Source organism: Cynoglossus semilaevis, chromosome 14 (assembly GCF_000523025.1).
Source record: "Cynoglossus semilaevis isolate Cse_v1.0 chromosome 14, Cse_v1.0, whole genome shotgun sequence".
Lineage (NCBI taxonomy): Eukaryota > Metazoa > Chordata > Actinopteri > Pleuronectiformes > Cynoglossidae > Cynoglossus > Cynoglossus semilaevis.
The window spans coordinates 8,585,475-8,611,759 of NC_024320.1; the positions used below are offsets into that span (position 1 = coordinate 8,585,475).

Below are 26,285 nucleotides of genomic sequence, written 5' to 3' on the forward strand. Positions count from 1 at the left end.
TCCTCATCAATATTTACAGTTCCTATAAAATTGAAGGGTTTAAGGCAGCGTTCTTAATTCTTTCTCTTCTTCTAGTTAGAATTCTGAAACCTGAGGTTAATGCTTCTGACATGGAGAACAAAGTACATGGAGTTCTAAACAAAGTCAAACTTTTGAATTATGAATTTAGGGCCAAAGTCAGAATTTACAAACTCTGAGAAAAGTTTTTCATTCCAAATTGAACAATCCCTGAGAGAAATAAATTTAAAAAAAGTTATTTATTGGATTTAAGTTGGGTTTCTGAGGCTCAAGTAAGAGTTTTGAAGAAAATTCCAAAAGAATAAATTTCAGTTTAAAGTTAGAATTCTGATACAGATACAGGGACATTTTTATATTTTTAAGGAATTTCAGTTACAAACAGATCAACTTTATTTTTTATTTTAATTGATTTTCAATTTCTGAGAAAATTCTTCAATTCTTTCTTCTTGGATTCATAGAATTTTGACTCATAATCTAATTTTGTCCTTGAAATCAGAACTTTGGGGGAAAAAACAGCTCTTGTAGCTGTGAGGGTGATGGTCTTCAGATTTCTTTGTAGTTTTATGACGCTTTGATCACAGAGGGATTAATGTTTGCTCTAATCCTGTTAATTCTAATCCTGTCAAGCTGAATCTCAGGATTGTACAGAGCAGCACTTTATCAGATCCGCTCCGACTGCTCTGCTCTACGTTCGTGCTGTCAGAGATGGTCCTGAGGTGACCCCTGAGTGAAACGCACACTTCTTCATGCATCTCCTCTTGTGTTGACACTTTTTATGGACCTGACAGGTGGAGAAGAGAATTTTTCAGAGTCCCAGGGAGAGAATTATCATCACTTCACACTTTTCACTCTCACCTCCTGTGGGAGCCTGTTTCATCTCTCTCACTCTTATTCCACTTTTAAAGCCACCAGTTCAAAAACAAACATCCTGTTTCTCAAACCAAATCCCATTAGAAAACAGAACACAGTAGTCGTTGATCATTTTTTTTCCTACATCAGTTTTAATTAATCTGTTTTTTTGTGTGTGTGTGTGAAACTAGTCTTTAAATTTCTTTGTTTACATTTGTCTCACTACCACATTATAACTACACATGGCTGTAGTAGACTGTTAGCACATTTGCGTGAGTTAGCTAAGTAGGATATTAGGTCAGTGTTTTTCATCCTTAGGGCTGCAACCACATTCGGGCTCACCTGGAATTTAAATGTGCCCCAAAGAAATGTCTAGTAAGTGAGTTACTAATTATTGTTAAAAACTTTTTTTTAACAGATTCCAACTGTTTAATAGTTGAAAACGTGACAGACCTTAACACAAAGGTATAACGATAGATCTAGGGGTGCTAGGTAATACTGAGCATTTGGGCTCAGGTATTGGACAGGTTATAGTTGTATAGTCTTTGTTTAGATGTTCGACCCTGAAATTTTGAACAATGTCAAACTGATATTGATTCTCAGTATCAGATCCAGAAATCTCTAGGTGAAACCTAACAAAGCTGTTGGAAAAATCTCTAGGTGAAACCTAACAAAGCTAACATATCTAAACATATCTAAATGTGTTTCCATAATTAAAATAGACCTGGGATCCTGGTTTTCCCGAGCCTCCACTGGCAGACAGGAGAAAGAAGAAACAAAGTCAAAGGTTTCTATTGTTGATTCCTTTTTCTGGCTTATGTGTCTCCCTTGAGGCTTGGACGAAGTCCAGCTTCATTTCTGTGATGTTAAAAGTGAGTGACAGCATCCTGCCTTGGCCAACACCCACCATTGCCACTTAATGGCAACCCACGACACACATACTGAGGTTTTCCAGGCTGAGTCAGCTCTAAAACGTCAGCCTTTGGCAGCACTGCCAGCGCAGGAAAACAGTGGATTTGACATCAGTGACTCTGGATGACACTGTTACTGTCAGACTGAACCTCCCACACTCTGTCACTGTCACCCTTTTTCACTGTGTGGTGACAGAGACACCAGCTGTTAGGGAATTCTGGAGGTGAAGTAGTTTCCATTACAGCACGGTTGTGGACGGAGAACGACGATGTTCCATGTAGATAATGAACATACAAACATTAGCCAAAGACATAAATACACGTTAGCTCATCAAAAAACTGAAGTTTATTAAATCTACTATTAAAAGTTCACAGTTAATGTAGCTACATGGCTAAACAATGTCCTCAGTTTGTGACGCCCTCGACGTAAGGCAATTCATGGGGAAGTCGTCACTTCCCATAAATTTATTAAGAGATTCTTGATCCGTCAGTCCGACGGCATTGAAACAAATTTCACAGAGAACTAGTTGGCAAGATGAGCCGATGGATATGTCAATGTGCAGTGCTAAATGCAGATTTTATTTTGTTTATTTTGTTAGGGGGAAAAGTGTGTCTCATACTTCGTCATTGTTGGCAGTGTTGATTTGCCCTTGGCCTTGAAGTCTCAGTATTTCAGTCGCTGTGTGCAGGGCTTTAAATTCAGACTTCTTATACATATTAGTTAGGTTGTGTGTGTGTTTGTTTCTTGGCGTTGAAGAGTTTCCAGATATGTGTAGAATCCATTGAAATTCATCCACAGAAAGAGTTGAATCATTTCCTACTGTTTACATGTATTTTCCTCAGTCACTCGACAGCCTCAGTGCTGTGATGCGTTTGCTCCCAAACAACGAGGTTCTCGCTCCACCCTGCAGGGTCGGTCTGATTTTTCACATTAAATGTCTATCACAAATAGGTTCACACATCATCTGTCTGCATTTCTCTTTATTGCTTAGACTGATGGTGATGAAACAGCCAATCCAGTCCAACCCTCGGGGAAGCGTTTCAACCGTAGTTCACCTCCTTTGATTTAATCCTGTTATTCACTGCAGGTTAGCAGAGCTGTGTTTTCATAATCAGATCTCAGGATGAAATTTGACTTCTGAAGAAACAGACAGTGACTATATCAGGTTTTACCAATACAACCAAGCGACGCCACGTCATTTTATCAAATACAGTTTTCAGTCTCGCTGTTGGCAGTGCTATTGATGAGCTGCTACTGGAGAAGTTCAATGAAAACCGGAGAAGGTCTTGAGTAGAGTCAGAGAGTGGACGCTGCCTTCACTGATGAAGACAGGGAGCTTAGTTCAACGTCAGTTTAACATTAAGAAGTCAACTAAAACATGCAAATAATAATAAACTCACAAAGCACAGCCTAACTTTCCTCAAAAGCATCTTCTTGGAAAACTGGGTTTGAAGACCTTTGCAAATGAGCTATTTGTATGTATTAAGGTTTACTTTATTCCAGTGGTTCTCAGTTATTATCTGTCATTTCATATTCCACTGGAAGCCCCTCACCGCGCCCCCTATCCCCCACCCACACACTGCTTTAATTGAACACTGTCCCTTTAAGACTGGAGTGAGTTAGCCCCTGATGCTACTGTGGTTGTCGTTATTCAGTTACAGCTTGATGTTGTAAAGTGTGCATTGTGAAGTAAGGAGCTTTACAGAGTTTCACAGACAAACTCTTCTCGTTCTTCCTTGATGTAAACCATGATTTACATTCAATGTAAAAAGATATAACACTAATGCAATGACACATAAATGAGTTCAGTCAAAGGTTTTGCTCAGAGGGTGGAAAACTTGGAAAATACTAAAAATGAATGGACAAATGTTTAGGGGCTCACATGTCGCAGCAAGGCAGGCATTGAATAATGGATGTATATGTATTGTATATATCAGTGGTATTCTGTCAAGGCCATGACAGTATCAGAATCAGTGACTTATTTTTCAATGTATTTATCATGAATATTCATGGCATAATACACTATTAGTATTAGTTCTGTTGTCATCTTGTATTCATCTTCTCAGCTTTTCTCCTGCTTCCAGTTACATATACCCACATATTTCTGCTTCATGTGTTGTCAAGGTAAAATTAATCTGCCCTAAAGTCTTCAGAATCAGTATTTCAAGCGCTGGGAGCTTAAAATGAAAGGCGATGAGATTGTTTCTTTAACCAATCAGATTTTGAGTTGGCAACACAAAGGCTTCTAGCAGGCCTACAAATATGTTGGCCATTTGAGTAAAACATATTTTGATAATAGAGAAATTCCACAATGTCTGTTCTTTTGTAATTCATTGCTTTGTGGAACCAAATGTTCACTGGTCATATTTAACTGACAGGGTCTTAGATTATAATGGCTCTCTTGATTAGGGATTTAATTGGCCCAAGTGGATTGAAAAGGTCGACCAATTAGATCCACTCTGAGTGGAGATGAGCACTTTGTCTGCTGCAGGTACCTAATTACCTTCAACAGGATGTAGGTCATTTCCATTCAGAGCTTGTCTTGTACTCATGTACTCTGCATTTTAGTAAATCTAGTTTAAATCCCAGATCGGAACAAAAAAAAACAAAATAACTGAGAAAACAATAATTAAATGACATAAAAGCATCATCTGTAATTATTAGCCGTGTACAGTGAAAGGTGACATTTGCAAAAGTGCAGTGGGTTAATGTGGGACTTTACTAGGGAGAAAAACAACAAACTCAGTGTTGTCACACAAAACAATAATCTGTTATCCTGTCCAAAATGTTTTCGCTACTTAAGATCTAACAGTAGAAGAATCTCTGTTTTTTGATCTGTATAAACCATAGCTGCAGTATAATTAGCTGTTGCTATTTTTTTTTGAAATGTCTCTGAATCACAACTGCAGATTTACAGATCAACAAACCGATTCTTCAGCTGTTTTCTTGATTAATGTGAGTGAATTCTAAAAATGCACAAAAAAAACACAGTTAGATGGAACGATTAATTTTGAGTCAAGGCTAGAGTCAAAAACTGTTATTTTTTTCCAGCTTTGTTTTGATAGCCGGTGTGATTTGTGTTTTTCAGAGAATTATAATTTTCAGAGAAACCAGCTGGTGTTCGAGTTGAGTGTGACCTTGATGGAAGCTGCAGTGACACAGTAAGAAAAATACTGTAGTGCACAGCATGGCGGGCTGCTGTGAAGCACACCCAGCATGTGTGGAGAATGAAGAAAATGAATGAACATTTTCTAGTCAGTCTCCTCAAAGGGGGATTTGTGTTTTCAAAGAGGAGCATTGGTGTTAGAACACCATCATCCAGTCAAAGAAGGCCCAGTTTGAAGAGGCTAACAACAGGTAAACAACTTTTGTTTTTTCAGACGTATCATTACCGTAGTTAGTTTAACAGCTGGGATTTGAACAAGTAACGTGATCAATGTTGATCTGAATAGACACACATTATACAGAACTGTTACATAAGCTTTACGTTTGACAGTTGGGTGCACAGCAACTGATTTGACTGTAATAAGTAATACATTTTTTCACTTCTGGTGTTGACAGTGATTGGACAATCAGGGCTGATCATGTTTTTGTTTATGTCAGGTATGGTTTTGGCGCCATATCATTAGCACAGACACAGTGATCAGACAAGGATTTGGATTATGAAGAATTTATCTTTCTTAAACCCCAGATCATTTAATAAATATTTGACAACTATTGAGTCAGCCAGGTCTGAAAGGTCAGAGAAGTCCTGCAGTGCCAGAGGAATCAGAGGAAACATTTGTTTCACACTGAAAAATAGACTGCAGTGAATTTCACCTTATCACGATAAACCTCAGAAAATACAGGAGGACTTGTAAAATCAGATAAATTCCTTCATAATTGGTAAGAAATCTGATAGAAGCAAACAAACACAGGGTTGATAAACTTCACTGTTACAGTTAATGTTTAATCATCTGTTCAACTATCCTGCGGCTTACTTTGTTATTGGGTCTTTTTTCTGATTTGCAATTTTATGCTACTTTTAGTCAAACCAGTTTAGGCATTCTTCTCTAAGACTGCTTGATGTCTCAACTTCTAACCTTGGTCTTTTGTCTTTTTAGAATATAAAAAAATGCATAGCCAACTCGGGTGTACACGTGGATAGTAATTTCAGTTTAAATGAGCAGATCATTTGCGGATGGGAAAATTAAGCTCCATCTTATCCAGACAAGACTTTGATGTTAATATATTGAAATCAAAGATCATTTGAATTATTAGAACTCCCTTTATGTTGGTGGTTGTCAAACATCCCTGCCCCGTCTTCAAAAAGTTCAGTAATTGCCCTTTTAACTTTCGTCTGCAGGAGTGAGTGCCTCTACACTGGCTTCCAGAGCTGCAGAATCCACTTTAAAGTTTTATCGTGGGTTTAGAAAGAGCCAAAAGGTCTTAAAGGTAGAAACCTTCCTCTCTGATCTGCTCCAGGTCTCTAAGATCTACCGGTCAGTAGTTCTTGGCTGTCCCTAAGTCGAGACCGAAGCACAGAGAGCATCAGGCCTTTGATTTTGTAGTGACTATTTTTATTTTCTTGTATGTTTTATTATCCTCAAGTCGGAGGACAAAAGGTTCCCAGAAGAAAAACAACACAAACGAAAGAAAACAAATGTAGAACAATCCAATGTATGTGGTAAACTGAATATCCATAACTTTATTTATCAATTGTATTTTCACTCCAAACAGTTACCATTTCTAGTTTAAACCTTTGAACCCTCCACACTGAAGTTAAAAAAAAAAGTAATAATGTTCTATGAAAATACTTTGTAAGTGGAACGAAGAGGCCGGTGTGACAGAGTCTGATGCTGCAGTCACTCACACTGTGTCTCTGTGGAAACACACTGCATTGTTTTATCCTCAGCTAAAAAGCAGAAAGAAAACAATGAAGTCCCCGTGCCTCTGTTGTCCCCACACTGCACTCTAGTTCTGGGGAGAAAAGTGTGAATGTTGGTTTGTTGAGTGTTGGTAAATACATAAGTAAATAAATGTTGGCTTAGTTCAGCCTCACAGAAATAAAATCCTCAGTTTAACAGCACCTTATGACAAAATAAAAATGAGTGTGACACTAATTATCACCGTGCTGGTATTGAAACACAGAAAAGGAAGAACAACAGTGACTGGACTTTATCTTACTACACTGTACAGGTACACTCTCCATTATAACTGCTGACTGCTTTTTTGGGTGTTTTTTTTCTTTTTTTTTTTTTTTTGGCTAAATTTCATTCATTTCTTTTTTTATGGCAGTTAAACCTAATTATGATTTTCTCTAGTTTAATTAAACTGTTTTTTTACAAAACAATGTTTCATCATCTGCTTGAAGCTACTGTATGTCAATTGTAATGTCAATTTTCAAAAATCCCTGGGCTAGGTTTTAGATGTTTTACTATTAGTTAGCCTTCACACATTTGTTAGCTACTTCTGGGTGGACATTAAGCATTCTCCTGGTCATGTTTTAACTTCTGGGTGGACATTAAGCATTCTCCATTCTCCATTCTCCGTTTTTAGCAATTTCAAGGTCAACTTTTATGTACACCTGAATTTATATTTAGTTAATGGTTTTTTTTTTTTTTTTTTTTTTTTACCAGACTAGCGTTTCAGTGTTTTAGCCTAGCATTTTCTGCTAAAGCGTTTAGGTTTCCTCTGTGATCCATGCTTATTTTTCCACTGGGAAAAACAATTTGGTTTAAGAGTGGACTTCTTAATGGAAGTTTGTGATCATTCCAGGACAGAGCCGTATCTCCAGCTCTGATCAGTGACTTCACACCTCAGACCAGACATGTCACTCCAGTCTGGGGGCAGAACGGTCTTACCAATTACCCAGACTCCACTGCTCTGTGCCTGTAAGCAGCAGCACTCAGCCTTATGACAGTGTGATGGGCACATTATCACCAGCCTCTATTTCTACTTCCTTTTTTAAAGCTCATGGTCCCTGTGATAAGGTTTCGATTTCTCAGTTTTTTCAAAAAAAACGACACGACTGGAATAATTCAGATAGTTCAACTAATATTGAAGTAAGAACTGACAAAATATATTAAAGTTAAAAGTGGTAAAAAACCTTTGCATGCTAGCTTGCTAAAAGTTGCCCCGTATGTCAAACATAAGATGCAATTCACCACTTGTCCACAAGTAGTCTTACAGTTTTCAGTTGTTTCTGTAAAATATTTTGTCATCTGGGAGAAAAGCTGGGGCTTTTTTTTTTCCAAAAGTCCTTTGACTGGGATTTTATGGGAAGCTAGTTCCTATTAAACTAATTTGATTCATTGCGTGTTAGATCTAGAGAGGAATCAGATTTGTTAAATGTTATCTGTCTTTTGTTTCATTTTGAAATTAAATGAAAACTGTCGATGTGTCACTGGCTGTGCCACTTATTAATCAAATGAAAAGCTCAGTTTGATTTGAAGGAAATGCATTTGCCCTTTTCGGGGATTGAGTGAAGTGTAGAATGATAAGTTGTGGAGAAAACACAACTGTCAATAGTTTCCCTGCAGCTTCTCTGTCTGTTTCTTCCACCGTTATGAACCACGTTCAGAACATGTTTGAGCAACAGGGTTTTGGCTTGTAGCTGTACAGCTTTGTTTTCTTTTTTTGTCACAGCCATTCTTTGTAGTAATGTTTCTGTCTGTAGTCATGTTTGGTCGCCTTGGTAGCTGACTCTGTTCTTCCTCTAGTTGCTCCAGTCCCTGCTTTCCTGTAGTGATGGTCAGTTTGAAGCAGAATCCTCGAAACACACTGTGTTAAATTTTGATTAGTTTGACCAAATGTCATGTGTGCCTCATTTGTAGACTTGATTGCCTCAGTCTGGACTCTAAAGCACTGATTTTTAACATTTTGGTAAACAGTTTTTATCAGTTTTTGCTAGAATCTGTGTTTTGTTTGAGTATTATTTATATGTAATTATTCAGATATACTATTGAACACTTGAAATACTTCTCCATGCAGTACTTTCAAAAGACATAAAGGTAGTTTGTGCTACAGAAGACTTGCTGCTCATTTGTCTCACAAGGACATCCTTTCCATACCTGTGACACATATCAATTTTCTTTTCCCCACAGAAATGGTCTGAGGAGACACGGACAATATTACTCTGGAGGAAAACCAGCTGCAGCAGGTGGGTTACACTACACTGACCTCAGGGATGCAGTCCATATTTCTGCTCTTAGAGGGATTTTTCCCCTGTGAGTGCTGTATGCAGCAGCAGTAGTTGTGTGTGTTGTACACAGTCTGAGACGGTGGGGCAGAATAAAAGTTATTGTTGCCTCTGAGCTTCACTGCCTCAGTGCTGCTGTTTAATGAAGCGTCAGTTTTATTACCCGTGCATGTGTTTACATCTCCCGTGTTTCTGTTGCCATCAAAACCAGGGATTAACAGGTTATTTATGGACGAGATAACAGGGCACGGCCCTCTTTATCATGTGGGCTCTCCAGTCTAACTAGTCCACTGATCATAATCATCACCTGCAGAGTGTGTGGTTCTGTGGATTAATGCCTACAATATAGATGGAAACACTCTGTGTGTCTTTGTGTGTGTGTGTGCTTAAAGAAACGTCGTCAAAATCACTCAGCCAAAAGCAGCCAGGACCAAGTGTGATAATTCAGATAAATATGAAGATAAGTGCCTTACATTAACACATTTACTTTTTTGTTATCATTGTATTTTATGACCATACCATACAAACAGAGACATTTCACTATTAAACAGTTCAATAAAAATCAACCATCAGAGAAATCTCTATATTAAAATAAAAGGCAATGAAAAAATAATTGAGAAAAAAATTAGGGTTGGTTGATAATATCTGCCAACCGATGTGATCAGCCCAATAATAGTGTAGTTATACAATAGATGTAGGAATGGCTATTGCTTTTTCCTCTGATAATGAAAACACAATAATGCGATGTTTCGGTTTTGCCAAATATTCTAGAATTGCTTGTGAGTTCCTGCGATGTTTACTGCAGTTTCGGGGGAAAACAGCTGCATATATCGATATTGGCTGATATCAGAATCGGGAAATTCTTTGGACTTTATCGGATATTGGCCAAAAGTTAATATCGGAGAACCCTAATTAACATCTGCATATATGAGGGGCTACATTAAATATTAAGAGTTCAATTATTAGTTGCATAATTAAAGATCAAACTCTTATCCAAATTATAAATGTTGTCTAAACAAATAGAAAAATAAACAATTATAAAAATATTAGTTTTAGAATACATTTGACAATAAGAACTGAACAACAGTGCCAACACCTGAGGCCTGTACTGTGAAGGACTCTCAACATATCCAGGCTTTGTGTTCATGGTCTGGCTTAACAAAACCTAAAGTCCCGGAATCAAAGTTAAATAGTTACATGATGGCGGTTATCAACTGGCTTTGTCTGGTTCTCGGCTTCGTTCTCTCTGCACCTTTACATTAAGTGGGGCGTTTGATGTCATTATTGTTATTGATATTCCACCAAAATGGAGTGATCCTGGGTAACATTGTTCAAAGTTAGGAGGCTTTGAAGACACTGGTTTTAACAAGAAAAATGAAAAGTAGGGTGTAACTTCAGTGAGGGGGCAGAGGTCAGCCTTATGATCCTCTCAACCACGTACGATCTGATGTACCGCTGTGGCCAGTTTATGATTCTCCGCCTGCAGGGGGCTATCCCTCGCTGACAGCCACAGCCTTTGTCATGGTTGGTGGGATGGAGCAGGAACCCAATTTGAAAAATAAAGAAACCTTTTCAAGTGAAGCCTAGATGTTGTATTGTTGACTTTGTTGTAGAGTCTTAATCGCTGATCAATATTTGGTCAATAATAAAAACCAATTACTTCAGTGCTACGACAGGCAGAGCAAATTGTGTTTGTCGTGGAGAACCAGTGGAGACAATTCTGTCAATTATTCATACGAAACCCGGAGGAGAGTATGGATTATTGTTTTTACGAATTACTTGCATAACAACATAAACCCTGTTTACAACCTGATTGTTTTATACAAATTGACATCAGTAACTCTCTTCAAACACAGTCGACAAGAACAAGAAGTTTGGGTCGGAGAAAAGTGAGTCTAGTGTATTCAGGAAAATGACCTTAAGATTAGGAATGATCATAATTAGAATTATTTTTGTGAATATTGAAATCAGGATTATTCAACACAAGTTTTCAAAGAAATCAAATGTGATATTTTAGCTTTCCAACTAACAACGAACTTAAGTATTCTATTTAAATGTTGTAAAAAAAAAGGTAAACACAGTAAATAAAACCAGTAAGATAGAGTCTGTTACCTTCTGCTGCTCCTCCCTGTCTGCTACTCTATATCTGTTAGCTTTATTTGTTAGCTTCTAAATGGCACAAGTGTGTTCATCCCGATCATTCACAGATCATTGAGGAAAGGTTTATTTAAATTCTAATCATCTTGCTTAATACATAAGCTGGACTGTGTGGAACGTGTAGTGACAATAGGTTTGATAAAAAGCCAAAAAAAAAAAAAAGATGATTGATCAACTGCCCACAGAGAAAACGTTTGTTGAAACACTAATGTCAGATGCTGTTTGTGTTGTTTACATGTTACATGTTCATCCTCAACTCAGCAGCTGATGAGTCTAAAGGTCTCCTTTCACTGGGTCAATTAAAATCTCTCCTCATAGCCACTGCTGATCATCAGGTGCTGCTGCTGCTGCTGCTTCCTCCCACTCACTTAATCAGCACTTAGTCAAATTAATACATGAATCACTCTTGTCATCTACATATTGTTTGATTTTTTTTATTATCTTATTATTAGCAGCTGTGTGGTCATGTATTTAATGTCAGCAGTGAGAATTTGTATCAGCTTTAAATTTGTAGTTTCACTTTATTCAGTTCTTTCATGGTAAAAACCCCCACTTCTTTTCGATATACTCAGCAAATAACATTTTGTCTGACGGGCAGAGAGATTGGATTCCGTGTTTTCTTCTTCTCTTCTTGGTTAGAACAGCAACTGCAGAGACACAGTGATGAATCAGAATCAGGGCACTTGAGTAGCTTTTAGTGAAACGGCTCAGTGACGTGAATCTAGATACACATACACTGTCTGTGGAACATAAATGAACTTCCCCAATGGGGTTTGTTCAGATGGGCTGGAAAAAATAATTATCTCAGCCTCATTACTAAATATGTTAATTGGTCTCTTTACACAGTGTTGATTAGAGATGTATGTGATTCATCCTTTAGGTTGTATATACAGTATATCTGACAAGATTACTGCAAAAAGCTGCTTATGCGAACAGTGTTAAACTTCAGATAGACTCATCATTCATCAATTCCAAGTGTTTGTTTAATTGAACAGTTCACCATAGAGACTCAGCTGCAGGCCGTATTTCCACGACTTCATCATCATTTATCAGAGAGGGCTCAGTGGGTACTTCATCATGTTTCAGCAGCAATTTCTTCATCAATTTAATGAATACATTATAGAAAACTACTTCTAAATCTCCCCTGAAGTGCCAAAGTTCACATGACTTCACTCATGAATATGGAATGACGTTAGCCTGACAAAATAGAAATAAGCTAGCCGAAAAAAATTCTACTAAACCTAAATTCCAAATAAGTCAGTGTTGCTAAGTGATACCCAAAAATGTGCCAGAAGATCAGTAAGAGTTAACCTCAAAATAGGCAGAGGTTGTAAAACATTGTAAAACTTAACTAGCACAAAAATAACAGCCAAAAGTCAGACAGATAAATAAAAAAGGAGAAATATACATATATCCTTGCATTGATAACAGTGTGTTTTTGATGGTGTATTAGAGCCATGATAAATGCTGACTTGGTTAGTTGGATAGTTGGTTGCACAGTTTCGGCCGTTATGACCTGGTGTTAAAGTTTGAATCTGATCAATCTTTACAAGTCAATGAACGCGTGTAAGTTTTGGAACTGATTTTAGTTAATCGTGTGGCTGTGAGGTATTTGACCTCACTGAAACATTCCAGTTTAACTGAAACCTGGTCCAGTGGCACACAATGTCACTTTCCTTTTCCTGCCATTATCTTGAATTATTAGTCCACTCCACTGATTAGTGCTGGATTATTTATTGCTGCTCGTTAGAATCTAATCTCCGTCTGTTGTCCTGAGCTGTGTATGTACTGTTAACTGTCTGGTAATGTCTGTTGTTGTCGGTGAAATACAGTTAAGTCATCTTTAGTGTAGGGTGTGTTGTCTTTTTTATCAACGGCCTTTTTCTTCCTGTTGTTGCTGCTGCACTTAAACAGCAGTAACAACACAATGTTTATATCAGTGATAACACTATTAAAGTATTACTACATGGTTGATCTGCCGAATGACGTTGTTTGGTGGCTCTGTCTGCCATGATGGCATGTAAACTAAGCTAGGTCTTAGAGTGGCTGTGGATCAAGAGTGGTCAGATTCAATTACACGGTTTCACACAGTACTTTTTGATTTCAACTGTAGAGTTGGAGTACTTTAAAATCAATGGGGTAGGTTGTGGCCTTGAACAGTGGTTTTCAAAGTAGGGGCCACCAGGGGGCGTTAGGGGAGCATCAGAAAATTGGAAGAAGATAAGTAGTTAATAGTTAAATAAGTGAAGAAGATAAGTAGTTAATAGTTAAATGACTATTTGTCCTGAACTGTACAACATGTAAAGTGACATGTTACTGATACTCCAGTTTCCGATGGTACATGAACACACCTCAATTGACGACTGCAGCTTTGTCAGTATGGCATAATCTTTGTAGACTGGCTGTTTGCATTACTCAGCTAATACACAAAGCTACTACTCAGTTGGAATATACAGTGCCGAAAACATGTTAGTTAATATTTTTTTTTATTCCAAACAAATGTCATAGTTATTGAATAGTTAATAAAAGACAGAAAATATGGTACATTATGAAAGTGTCTTTGCATATTTTGTAGCATTGTCTGAGGGTTTGCAAAGGGCCCCGGCCAGAAGCTGTTTTAGAAAAGTTTGGGAACCAGAGGCGTAGAAGGTTCTTGTAGGCAACATGCTAATGGATTAACAGTGGAACAGTGGATTCCAGTATTCGTCTGGTACCTTGCAGCCTTTACTGTTAATTAAAGATCAAAATTAACAGACGTTCAGCCCTAAAATACAACTGACAGTATGTCATGTTTTGCCACAAAGTCGTGTTTTTGAGATTGACTGATCCACAGTTGGAGCAGTAGCAGCAGTGACATTAAAACAGTAAGGGAGGTGATGTCGGGAGTGGTGAAGTGCAGCGTCTGTAGAACACAGAAAGGTTTGTAGGGTCCAAAAGATCTTTACGCTGTACCTGTGAAGCTGCTGATAAACCACATCCAGACAGGACTCGTGCTTACTGCCCCACTTTGATCATCACTTGTTTCATGTACAGTTATGTGGAGGAACTGCTCCACTGCTACACCAGTCCGTCCATCAGTTAGTCCAGGCTTTACTGCAGTTTTAACCTCTTGCTTCTCCTCTGCTCCCAATTCTGATCTCAGACAACAGTTGGAGTCGGTGTAATCAAACAGATTTAGAGGTTTTATTTGCTCCAGTTTTTTTCACCTCCTGAGGCTGAGGTGCAGAACTCCATCAAGCCTCAGTCTGAGGCTAAATCATACCCTGTGTTAGCTCGGGCTAGGGCACTACAGCTCAGAGCTCATGTCATTATTAAATATGTTATTAGCCTTGTCTTGATACTATATTTTACTAACCACCACAGTATTACAGTACAAAGTAAGTGTTGTACTATATTTTACTAACCACCACAGTATTGCATTACAAGTGTTGTCATTTTTTATTACCTAAAAAGTAAAAATCTATTAGACATATACAAACATATATATAGGTATATATATATGTGTATGTACGGTATATGTGTATGTATATATATGTATATATATGTATATATATATATATATATATATACACACACACTACTATTTAAAAAATGTAATGTCATCCAGATGCACCACAAACGTGGCTCATATAAGAAATACGGAGAGAAGTGGGCAGCAAGCCATACAATATAACACTGTTTTTTGTTTGTTTGTTTGTTTGTTTTTATTAAATGTGATTTAGCCTTTAATCCTCTAAACTCCTGCTTTACTTTGCCATTTCCTGAAGGTGTTTTTCACACACTAGTCGGACGAAGGTACACTGTCTTTGAACTGACTGTTTGATGTTGGGAATGGGCTGTGTGTGTGTGTGTGTATTTGTGTATGTTTGTGTGTGTGCGTGTGTGTGTGTTCTTTGACGGAGTGTTTCTATAGACTTAACCATGCATGACTGTGATAAAGCTGAACTCAGTACAGATGAATAGAGCCTCCTCCCCCCGCCTGCCCACACTGACACTGCACTTCACAAATCCACTTTTATTCAACACACACACACGTTAAACCACTTTGAGTGCTTTGTTTAAAAAAATGTGTGGATGCTGTATAGAAATAGAGTCAAAAAGGATTCAGAGCGAAACACTTAACAGTAACTTATTAAAAATGATGTTGTGTTTAACTTGTAGCGAAGAGTAACTACAAGTTAAGATAAACGTGGCTAAACCCAATCAAATTAGCTAAAGGATAACCCATGTTTTTAGCACGAAGATACAATTAAAACAGTGACTAAAATGCTAAATAGTACTGTTAATAAAAAAAAAATTTTTTTTTTGGCATGTCAAGCCAAAACATGTTTTAAATTAGTGCAGAAGTGTACCCAATTAATTATTTAAAACTGGTTGAAAATGTACTTAAAGATGACATTTAGGTTAGCCCCAAACTAAAAATAGCATTAGGTCAGCCTAATTACTTCAACACAAAGATGCTAACATAGGAAAAAACAGTCTTTACAGCAATTGCTCCTAATTTGCTCAAAGAGTTTGAAAAGATCTCTTAAAAAAAGTAATATAAAATTATGTTGGTTGTTTAATAAAGTTAAACAACCAACAGTTAGTGAAAAATGTGGAAATATCTGTAACTTTCATTAGAAATGACAATTAATACTTAGCTTAAAGCAGTAATAGCTAGTCCAGAGGAGAAGGAGGTCCATCGTTGGTACCTGGGCCGTATCTTGTGAATAGGTTGCAGTGCAGATTTGTGTGTCTAGACTTTCCTCCAGTGTCGATCGTCTGCAGGTTTCAGGTTCACTGCTCTGCTGAGGTAAACATGTTGACCGCTTTCTTTATATTCTGTTGCTGCTGTTTCACCTGAGCTAAAGGAGGCCGTCCAAACATTGACAAAGTAGTTTCAGATTTTCTCTGGACGTCAGCGCTCTCACACGCACGCTCCTGTTTGCGGGAGTGAAGTCCTTGGAGAGGTGGTACTTGCTCAAAGTGCCTTAGGCTTTCAACTTTATTTTGAATATAAAAAACAAAGTGTGGAATATTAACAATAAACATATGTTTATGGCGGAAGCAGACAGAGGTGAGCAGATGAAACTCTTCCACAGACGCACAGCATCTGTCCACAGTCTGGTGGATTAAGCTGCAGATCACTGTGTCCCATCATTTCTGCTCCAGTGCAGCCACCAGGAGGCTGTTGGCTCTGACTTAGTGTCACTCCCTCGGATAGTTTAACCACTTCCTGATATATGAATAGGTGCTTTAATTCAGTCAGCAGTCAGATTTACTTCTCACAATAATAGTCCGGCCCTCACACCTGCTTAACGGTTACATGTCATTTTACAGGAACGCTGTGTCCTCGTCCACTCTGCCCCTCTCTGAGCAGCAGCAGCTGCACAGGTTTACATTTAAATATATGAAGGTTTCCTGGCACATACGGCAAATGCAGTTTGATGCAGTTTTTTTTTAATATACTGTGTGGATTGAATGTAAAGCTTCAGAAGTGGTATATTTAAAACGAGGAATATGAATAAAGATCAGAGCAGAAGGATGAATTTTGTACGTCTATGGTCCCAGAGCATTAGTGAGGATTAGGTCTTTCGTTTAGATGTATTTAGATTATCTGGGGGAGGGGTGGTGACTCTGTGCTCGCCAAATGCGGGAGAAGTTTGCGTCTCTCTGTGATCGCGTGAGTAGGTTGAGCCAATGTAACCCCCCCCCAACCCCCCATGTAACCATTCAAACCAGTCACCAAAGCTCAACGTCTAACAACAATGGCGGACACCAGGCTACCTCTGACTGTGCTACTTGATGAGTTACAGCTAATCAGCTCACTTTTGTGTACTAACATAAGCCATGGTTATCACGGTTTTCTGATTTTCTTCCCATGTTAGTATGTTAGAGCGGGGGTGACACAGCGCCACACACAGGCCACTACAGATACGACAGGGACCACAGTCATATTGAGTGGCTTTGATTGAACGCTGAATCTTCTTGCGCCTGGTCGATGTGAATGGGACAAGATCTCTCCTCATCTAAAGGCTCCGTAGTCCCTTACTTTGATGTAAATTCAAACATTTAAAATACAATACAAAACCTTTTCCTCAAGAAAGAAAGTTCCTGGTTCCTGATTGTCCACTGGATGTGTTAAATAGACTCAATGTGTGGCAGCTGCCAGCTGCTGCTAAAATGCTCACAGAAGAATTAGATTGGTCCGGATTAATCAGCCCTGCTTGGACTATTTTTAACCAGCTCTCCTCTTCTTCTCTTTCTTCTTTAGTCTAAAACCACCATGTGTGATTTTTAACAAGCTCCAAGTTTAAGAGTGACGTGGCCAGTCAGTGACCGACGCAGGTGGCCTTACAGGTGCAGGGGGAGGAGGGTTTGTATCAGGACAAATATTTGTATTTTTAGCAAGTACATTTTTGTTCTTGTGCTTAATATTTGCATTTATCATTTTGAATCCACATGTTTTTTAAATGTTTGTCAGTTTGTCTGTTTTTGGCATTTAAGCAGATATATATATATATATATATATTCTTTTTGGCTATTATTTCTCTTAGCAGAATTTTTTTGGCCTAGAAAGGGACAAGAGATGAAAGCAGTTGAACAGGTAGTGGGTGTCGAGTCTTTCCAAATGGAACTTGTCTAATGCAGATCTGTTGTTGCTCTGTATGTTTATAGCTCCTTATTTACCCATAAATCCTATAAATGGAGTCCTCCAGACATCTTATTATCTCAGAATTTGTATTGAGTTGCATTGCTGACTTCCCCAGTAGCAGAACCAGGGGCTTTGACCTGGGGAGCGGGCGGTGTGATAGGGTTGAGGGTTTCATACTTCCTCTTGTCACAGAATGTATATGGAGGTGCAGGGTGTGACTTTTCTTTAGAGTCTGTGTGAGTTCTCATCCAGTCATCCAGGTCTTCTTATCCAGAGAAGTTACATCTTGGACAACTGGAATGGTTTGGTTTCTTGAAGGTGTTTACCAAACCAGTCCAGTTGCTCTTGAACCACACTGTTTGTCCTGCAGAAATTAACCAACTAATGCAGTTTGACTAAAGTTCCCAATTTCCATTACACATGTCTTTTTACTAAATTGTCATTTTGGCTAATACTTTGCTGCCTTCTGGCTAGCCTGCTATTGTCAAAGAAGCTAAAGGGTCTATATTCTGATTTTGCCAACTGTACCCAAATACGTCTTGTTGAAAATTATCATGTGTCGTCGAAAAGACACAATAAAAAGCAACAGTGCCAAATCTTAGGTATTCACTGGCAGGACTGAGTATTAGGTGTAAAGGTTATTTGTTGTTTGTCTGTTTTTTAACATCAGGTTTGGCAGAAACTGTATTTTAAAGATTTACTGAAAAGGTGGAAAAGACACTGCAGATAGAGAACTATTGTGTGGATATTGGATATTTCTGCCACAGTGAACTAGTGCCAGAGATACAATCGAGTATTCCATAACACACTCAAATGATGGACAGCCAAAAGTTTTTTTCAAAGTCTAAAATAAATATTTAAAAAAATTAAATAGGTGTGCTAAAGGCAAACTCCTGTTTTTTGAGGACATTTAGTCCTAAATCATACTGATTTCTCAGCTTGTCCGTTGACCAACAGTGAACCATGTGTTTTATCTCTGGTGCAGCTCCCAGTCATCACAAAGTCTTTAAAGCCATATACCCTGTGGACAGCTCTAGCATTCCCTTTGCTTTTCCTCCTGTCACACCTTCAGCATAATAAATATCTGCAGCAGGAGCACTGATGCACAGAGTGACCCTCTCAGCCATCACGGCTGTAACCCCACCCTCACTCTGGGACCAGACCAATTTACAATCTGCTCCCTCAGCACTGCCTCCCAGCCGTTTGTTCTGCTGTTTATTTATGACCTCTGGCCCTTCAATGAAGGCCATTATGGCAGGGATTATACAGTCAAAGTGTTCAGGAAGGCTCACACCATGCTCTCATTACCAACTGCTCGCCCAGGAAGACCAGGAATGACACTGTGAGGCAGACAAATTGTTGGTAATGTCCAGAAGTTGCAGGATGCTTGATCAAATCAGTGTCTGAGGAAGAAATACATGATAAATGCACAGTCTAGTGGCAGCACCCGCTGAACAGGAAGCAGTAATGTGAGTGAAAATGACAGAAAGGACTGAAGGGCGGCAGCTGCTAGGAATTAACAAACCGTGGAGGAGGTGGGGGGATGGTCATGCTGAATTCTCTTTTCATCTTCTGGATGCACTGTATTAATGTATGAAGTGAATGTAAGAGGGCTGATCATTTTGGCGCAGTCCTAAATACCTCGTCTACAGGTTTAACTTCCTGTTCAAGAGATAATTCTGCCGTGGACAGTAAGAATTGTTGTTGGTGGAACTGGGAGAAAATCTCTCCAGCTGGTCAGAGAACTTTGCTTTAAAAAAAGAAAAAAAACCCAAATATAATAATCTAATCTGACTTTCACCTTTTTATTGGTAGATTAAGTCCAGAGTAAACCTGAGAGACTTCGAGGTGAAAACAGCGGCCCATGGAACTGTCCAAATGGATTTCAAAATATACATCAAATAAATAATGTTAGACAAAAATGTATTTTTTATTCTGTCCACCCCCCAAGGAGTCTGTCCAGAAAAACTCTGGCCTTCTGACAAATATACAGTAGTTGGTGACCCCTACACTGAAATATAAAGACAGGAAGCCAGTAGAATCCATGATATTTCTTAAAATGTTAGAAAGAAAAAAAATCATTTTGTGCAGAAAAGTCCATTTGGTCTATTTGGATGTGTTTAATTGAGTTATGAGAAAATAATACACTGTCAGATCCTGATAACAGTCTTTTTTGTACAGTTTTGACTTGGAACTTGCTTTGACTGTAAACCTCACCAAATGTGTCTTCTTCAAAGAAAGGACAAAAATCACAGGCTGTGTCAAAGAAGAACTGCTCAAGGCCAGAAATAAGGCTGGGCTTAAAAGGCTGGCGATTAACACTCCAGTCTGATGAACACAAGGAAACAGTCTTAGACACAAGAAGAGAGGAGGTTCTCTTTGAGGGAAGTTTAAACTGGGGAACATTTAATGTGGGAAATAAACAAGAAATAAACTCTCTGCTGCTCATTAGGAGATGCTTATTGATTTTTTTTTTTTTTTGGATTTTTTTTTTTTTTTTTGGATTTCTGTACAAAAGAGTTTTGTAACATGACGTTAAACCAGATGACCCCAAATTGATAAACCACTACAATAAATAAGAACAGGAAAATCTTTTTTATTATTATTATTAAATCGTGTTTTAATGTAAAAACCAGGGATGGCTCAGAAGGGAAGGATTGGTATATGTCCAATATTGGCCACAATATCAGGATCGAACATCATGACAAAAAGCCCAATTTCTCTTCACTTAATTTTGTGCGACCATCCAATAAATTGACTTGGCAGTCACTCCAAGCTGCAGTATTGGTATCAGACATGAAAAAGTTGTATTGAGCCATTACTTGGCAATGCATGCTAAGCTATTCAAATAATACGCAGGTAAATATATATGAACATATATATTTATGTTTATAATTTAAACTGTCCCCTGTTGCAGTGAGTACTGTGTCCCAGTCCCTGCAGAGACTATGGGAACCATTTAAAGACATATTCTTAAAACCATACGCTCCATATTACAAAGTCCTGGCTCTGGACCAAGCACCACCGTACTGCATCAGGACAGAGCACATGAACCTGTGATATATGCTGTGTAATGAAGGCCAGCCCTGCAGCAGACTTCATACAGTATGTCAGATCTCTCGCTGTAAAACCCTGTGCAGCTACATTAATGATTTGTTAATCTTTGAATACCGTGTTGGTTTGGTCCTTGATTCCTTTTTAGTCCTCCACATGTGGACACACAGATGAATCGATTGACTCAGCTGTCTTTGATATGACTCCAGGAGCAGGAAGAAGAGGCATGTTGTACATGTGTAGATCAGAGAGTGATTCATCTGGTGTGTGTTGATGCTGGTTAATGCTACAGCCTAGTTAATGCAGGACTAGTTTCCTTCCCCGTGGCTACTGGATGCTCCAGTGTACCAGTCTTCCTGTTTCCGACTGCAGTATGCTATGGGACACTTAGCTGACAGCAAGCTCCAGGACAGAGCTCACTATCAAAGCACATTAGAACATTAGATCTTCTACCTCCCTTTATTTTCTGTTTCATACCATATCTTTGTTCCAACTTTTTGTTCCAAACCGGATTCATCCTCTGCATTTCTTTCTCGCATGAATGCTTAATGAGAAAATCTCCATATGAGGTTAAAGGATTACATTTTTATCATAACTCCGTTTCCTTGTGAGGAGAGTGATATTAAAACGCTGTAACGTTCTAAAGAATGTGACGCTTCTGTTTGGTTTAAGAGTAGTTCTAGATTTATCACTGTCGCACAGACTTTACCTCAGGTTTCTCTTCAGGTGGTCAATACAGCATGTGGTCTTGGGATTTTGTAACAGCTGTAATTTTCATGGAGAAAATTAAATACAAAACAAACTCAAAGTAACACAATAAAACATTTTTACACTTGTTTACCTTTGAAAACTCACTGTGTTAAAATGCTAACGCAGTCCATTTTAAAGTCCGATCTTTGAGGTTACGATTGATGACTTCTTAGGTTATTTGTGATGTTAGTGTTGAGTTATATCAACATGGGTATCTACTGTGTGTTAGAGCGACAATGAATTGATGGACGTTGAAACTGAAAATGCTAATCAGAATTTTTTTAATTAAGCCATTTATTTAATCAGCCCTAATTATAATTGTACATAAAGGTCACTGCCACCTTAAGAATATGTGCCTAGTGATGTTGACATTGGTGTGTGTCCCTGATGTCCTTCCTGTCACAGCCCTTGTTTATCAGGGTGTTTATAATTTGGTGTTATCTCTTCAGATTTAATGTGTTGTCCAAGAACACAGCATGGAGTGAGACGATTGCCTTCTACAAATTATAAACAGACATCATTTTTTTACCTTTTTGTGAATATACATCAAGTCAGTCTTTTTTTTTATTTTCATGTGTAAATGTTTTCCTTCTTGAAGCCTAAAGGAAAATGTATTTCTGTCCTATCAAATCTTCCTACACGTCTTTGAACTCCTATAAAAGCCAAGAGCAGCACATTCAAATCTACATGCTGAATGAATCTTTAATCGTGTAAAGGTCATGTTAAGCTTTTCTGGTGTAAGTGGGTAGAAAGAAATCTGTAAATATCAGCCACATTTAGAATGTAATTAAAAATTTAATGCGGAAATGCCATGAAAAATTCAGTAATAGTTGAAGCGTCATATGAGCCCTTCTTCTGAGAAGGTTATTGTGCATGAAATGAGAGTTGGGAGTAAAACAAGCCCGGCTGAATAGAAGTGAAAATGATCTGCCACACAGCCTAATGACCTGCCTTCATACACCTGTGTGATTTAATGCTGTGTCTGTAGAACACACTCTGAATCGCTGTAACAATTACAGCTTTACTCCTGGCTCATGTCAGCCTTTAATCAGCCCATCACTAACGTGGATATCATTAAGATTGGTCATGAAGTGGACACTGCAGATGATTGGCTGCTCTTACTTTGCGCATAATTATTGTTTCCTTTTCATATGTAAACAGGTCTGTTTCAAATGTCACTGAACAATGTATGTCATCACTGCCCATGTTATCAAAGAGGTTATCCTATTCATCCAGTGAAGGGCAGATCTTCCTGTTTCCCTCCGCTGCCTTCAGATTCATGTGGTTTATGTCTTGATTCCACCCAAATGTTTTTTCCAGGTCCCTGTGACCAGCTACATTACATCGTAGATGTAGATGTAGCTGCTATACAGTACATTTGCAGAGCTCGAACCAATACTCAGGATAGGTATCTGTCTGACACTGGTCAAAATTTTAGGATCAAATCTTGAAAAAAGAACTTTAGCAAGTCCCATCCAATGCCTAAACACCAATGCTAAACTTTTGCACACCTGCTATAGACAGAAACACTATAACCAATGGCAGCCTGCTGTTTGCTAGAGGAGAAGAAAAGTTGTCTGGTTGATATCAGTATTGGCAGATACTCCAAGTTGCAGTATTGGCATCGGACATGAAAAAGTTTTATTGGGCTATCCCGACACACAGTTCCTCTTCAAACAGTTCCACCAGTTCTGTCGTTGAAACAACCTGCTAATTTCTGGAGGCTCCATGTCATTTATTAGTGCACAGGTTGGAAAGGTCTTTGAAAATCTATGGCAACAATGACTTATGCAGAGGAGGGTGGAAGTTTTATAATCGGCCTCCCTCTGGGTAGCTCCACCCACACTACCACTCCTACCTGTGCTAGGATCCACCTTAAAGCCTTTAGCCCTAAAGCTAAAGAATACTGCTCTGTTGTTACATACTTTGCTCTTTATGCTCGGACAGCAACTACTACAGTATTTTGCCCATTGAAAATAACATTTTAAACAGGAAATTATAATAATAATTATGGCCTTACGCTTAACTGTTACTACAGCATATGGCTCAATATCGTGGATGTTCTTGAGGTTTATTGCTCTTCGAAGCTAGTTTTGAAAGATCTGAATGAACACAAGCTCCATAATGTAAACACCTGAGCCTCTAGAAGTGGGTTTGTCTGTCTGTACCAACACAGGGTAGACAGTCAGTGAGAGCATACAACCTTTGCCAATCTTCATATTGTAATAGCTCCTGCTGCATTAAACAGAGACAGGTCTAGTTTGGATTTAGAGCAGGTTTATTTGGACAGATAAAAGGAGAAAAGTCCTGAACAGAGCCATGGCCTGGAGAACGAGTCACGCTGGTTCACTCTCCTATCAGCTCACTCTCTCACTCATCCATTTCTCACTCCCTCACACACTCCAACCAATACATCTTGACAGACCACGGCAGAATATCATACCCAAAGAATACCGGTAGGTATTAAGCTAAAATCGTTAACAACAACATAACCCAATATCAATGATATTATAATAGTACCATAAACATACTGTGGAAGTTACCAACTTAGCTGCTAACTGTTGGTTATGGACCTTACTGGAGCTTAGCTTTTCCTAGGAAAGTGAGAAACACTGCACGTGCCTGAGAAGCGCTCGCCAGTCGAGCCAATTCTCTTTCAATGCTCAACCATCGTCGTTTGTTACCGTGTTTGAGGGCTTCCCCCTGCATACAGTGGCTCATTAGCATACATAGAAAGCAATCATTCAAAACAGGGCTGTTAAACAGTTGAATAAAGAATGCAGCTGGGCTCAAATCTTCATTTTTTGTTTTGTTTTTTTCTGGCACAAATCCCGTTGCTACGTTTTATTTAGACATCAAAGAACCTTAATAAATTGCATACAATTATCATCATATGTGCCTTTTAAAGCCCGATCACCGAGCTGCACTAGTGCTAGTCAGTGACTTGTTAATTAACACACAGGCTTTAATTCACAGCATTTCCTCCAAGAACTCATTGCTTTCAGTACGTGCTAACTACACACAGAAAGACAACAGCTATGATGATGATGATGATGATGTTCTGGCTGTGAAAGGACCAACCACCGTTCCATCACTTCTGCCTACTGCTGCACTAAATCACGATTAGCCTCCCCATCAGATCGTTGTGGTTTAAATGTCAACAACAGCCTGACAGAGTAGGTTTGAACAGATTTGAAAAGTAATGAAAAATAAAAATACAAAAATGTTTGTGTATTACTCATCCAACCAGGCCTTGGAAACGTATTATTAGCCAATTGCTTTTTACATGAAACCAAACATTCAGACATGAATCATCATAATTATTGTTTAAATTGTCTGGTTCTGGCTGGCGAGAGACTGTAAAATGGAAATAAAAGGCCAAGATGCAGAAATAGGGGTCATCACAATTTTTATTTGATTTGTCTGCGTTTATCACTGCCGTGAATCACTTGTCACCATGGTGGAAGTTGTTTTGTTTCTCCTTCAAATATTTTTTTAAAAAAACACAACTTACTTTATTACATTATTAGCAGGTCCACAACAAAACGTTTTATTATTGTTTTACTGATTATACCAGATACAGTAGTAATTGATAAACTAAGCACTGACAACTACAACCTTTAAGTTTTTTGTTTTTTTTTTTCGTGGTGTGTTTCACAGACACCTTTAGCTGTTGTCAGCTTCCTGTCTTGCTTGTTCAGGTTCAGACTTCCTCATGTATAAATGCAGGTCTGGAGCCAAATCTTTGTCCTGCATTTTGTTCTATGGAAAATAGAACACCTAGAGAAAACCCACTTACACACGGGAATATGCAAACAGAAAAAAAAAATTGTCTTGAGCCCTTGGGTTTGAATTTTTGCTATCATTTTGGCCTACCTTTAGCTTATTTGCTACTGTTTATTTTTGCAAATATTGTTTATATTTAATTCAGGTTTCTTGAAAAGGCTTCATTTTCTACAATGTTTTCATTCATAATCCACATTTACCCTGCCTGGTATAAATAAACCATTAACCCAATGTGAGGCATTTGAATATGTTCAAAGTTTAAAGTATTTCCCACCAAACTTTAATCACTGATCCATTGATCTTCTCCCACTCTATCCTTTTAGGTTTGAACAGTTGAAAGTTTAATCCCCTTCCTTTGGACTTTGTAGATTTTTAGTAGTTTTTTTTTTTTTTTGCTGTCTGTACACTATCTATACTTTAAATCAACTTCAGAGTTATTTTTATATATTTTCTTTCTGGCTTACTTGTAGCATTTATGTTGTTTTCCTAGCAATTCATTTAATGCCAATGGGTGTCCATCAGCATGTTTTTTCTGGTTTGATGTTTACTATCCTCTTTGAGCTATTTCACACAGTATGTATGATATGAAAATAAGGACTTCTTAGGAGTCCGTTCTGCATTTAATACATTTTTCCTGTTTCTTCTTCGTTGGCCAAATTAAAGTTAACATGTTCAATTAATTTTTCACTCGTGTCTGTGTTAGGTACTTATTACCTAACTTTGATATGTCTCTTACTCTTTCATTTTTGGTTTCACTTAAACATAAACACCAACAACGTCAGACTTTTATGTTTTCTCTGCAACAATTAATTAAAATGTTTTGAAAAATATGGTTTATTTTGGAGGGACAAAGTCTAACTCTTTGGTGCAACAGAGATTTTTATATCTTCAGACACAACCAAGACCAGATCGAAGTCACATAATTCGATGGTAAAAAGTCTG

General features: G+C 38.2%; 1 protein-coding gene across 2 annotated transcripts in view; it reads left to right on the top strand.

Moving 5' to 3' along the window:
- LOC103389428 (beta-1,3-galactosyltransferase 1-like) overlaps window positions 1-26,285 on the top strand; it is a 74,173-nt gene that overhangs the window by 26,551 nt on the left and 21,337 nt on the right. The window contains exons 1-2 of one of the 2 annotated variants that reach the window (XM_017039085.2): window positions 4,202-5,136; window positions 8,865-8,920. The gene's annotated coding sequence lies outside the window, so the exon portion shown is untranslated. Of the gene's footprint in view, window positions 1-4,201; window positions 5,137-8,864; window positions 8,921-26,285 lie in introns of those variants that run through there. The other variant, XM_008324827.3, reaches the window with a different exon arrangement.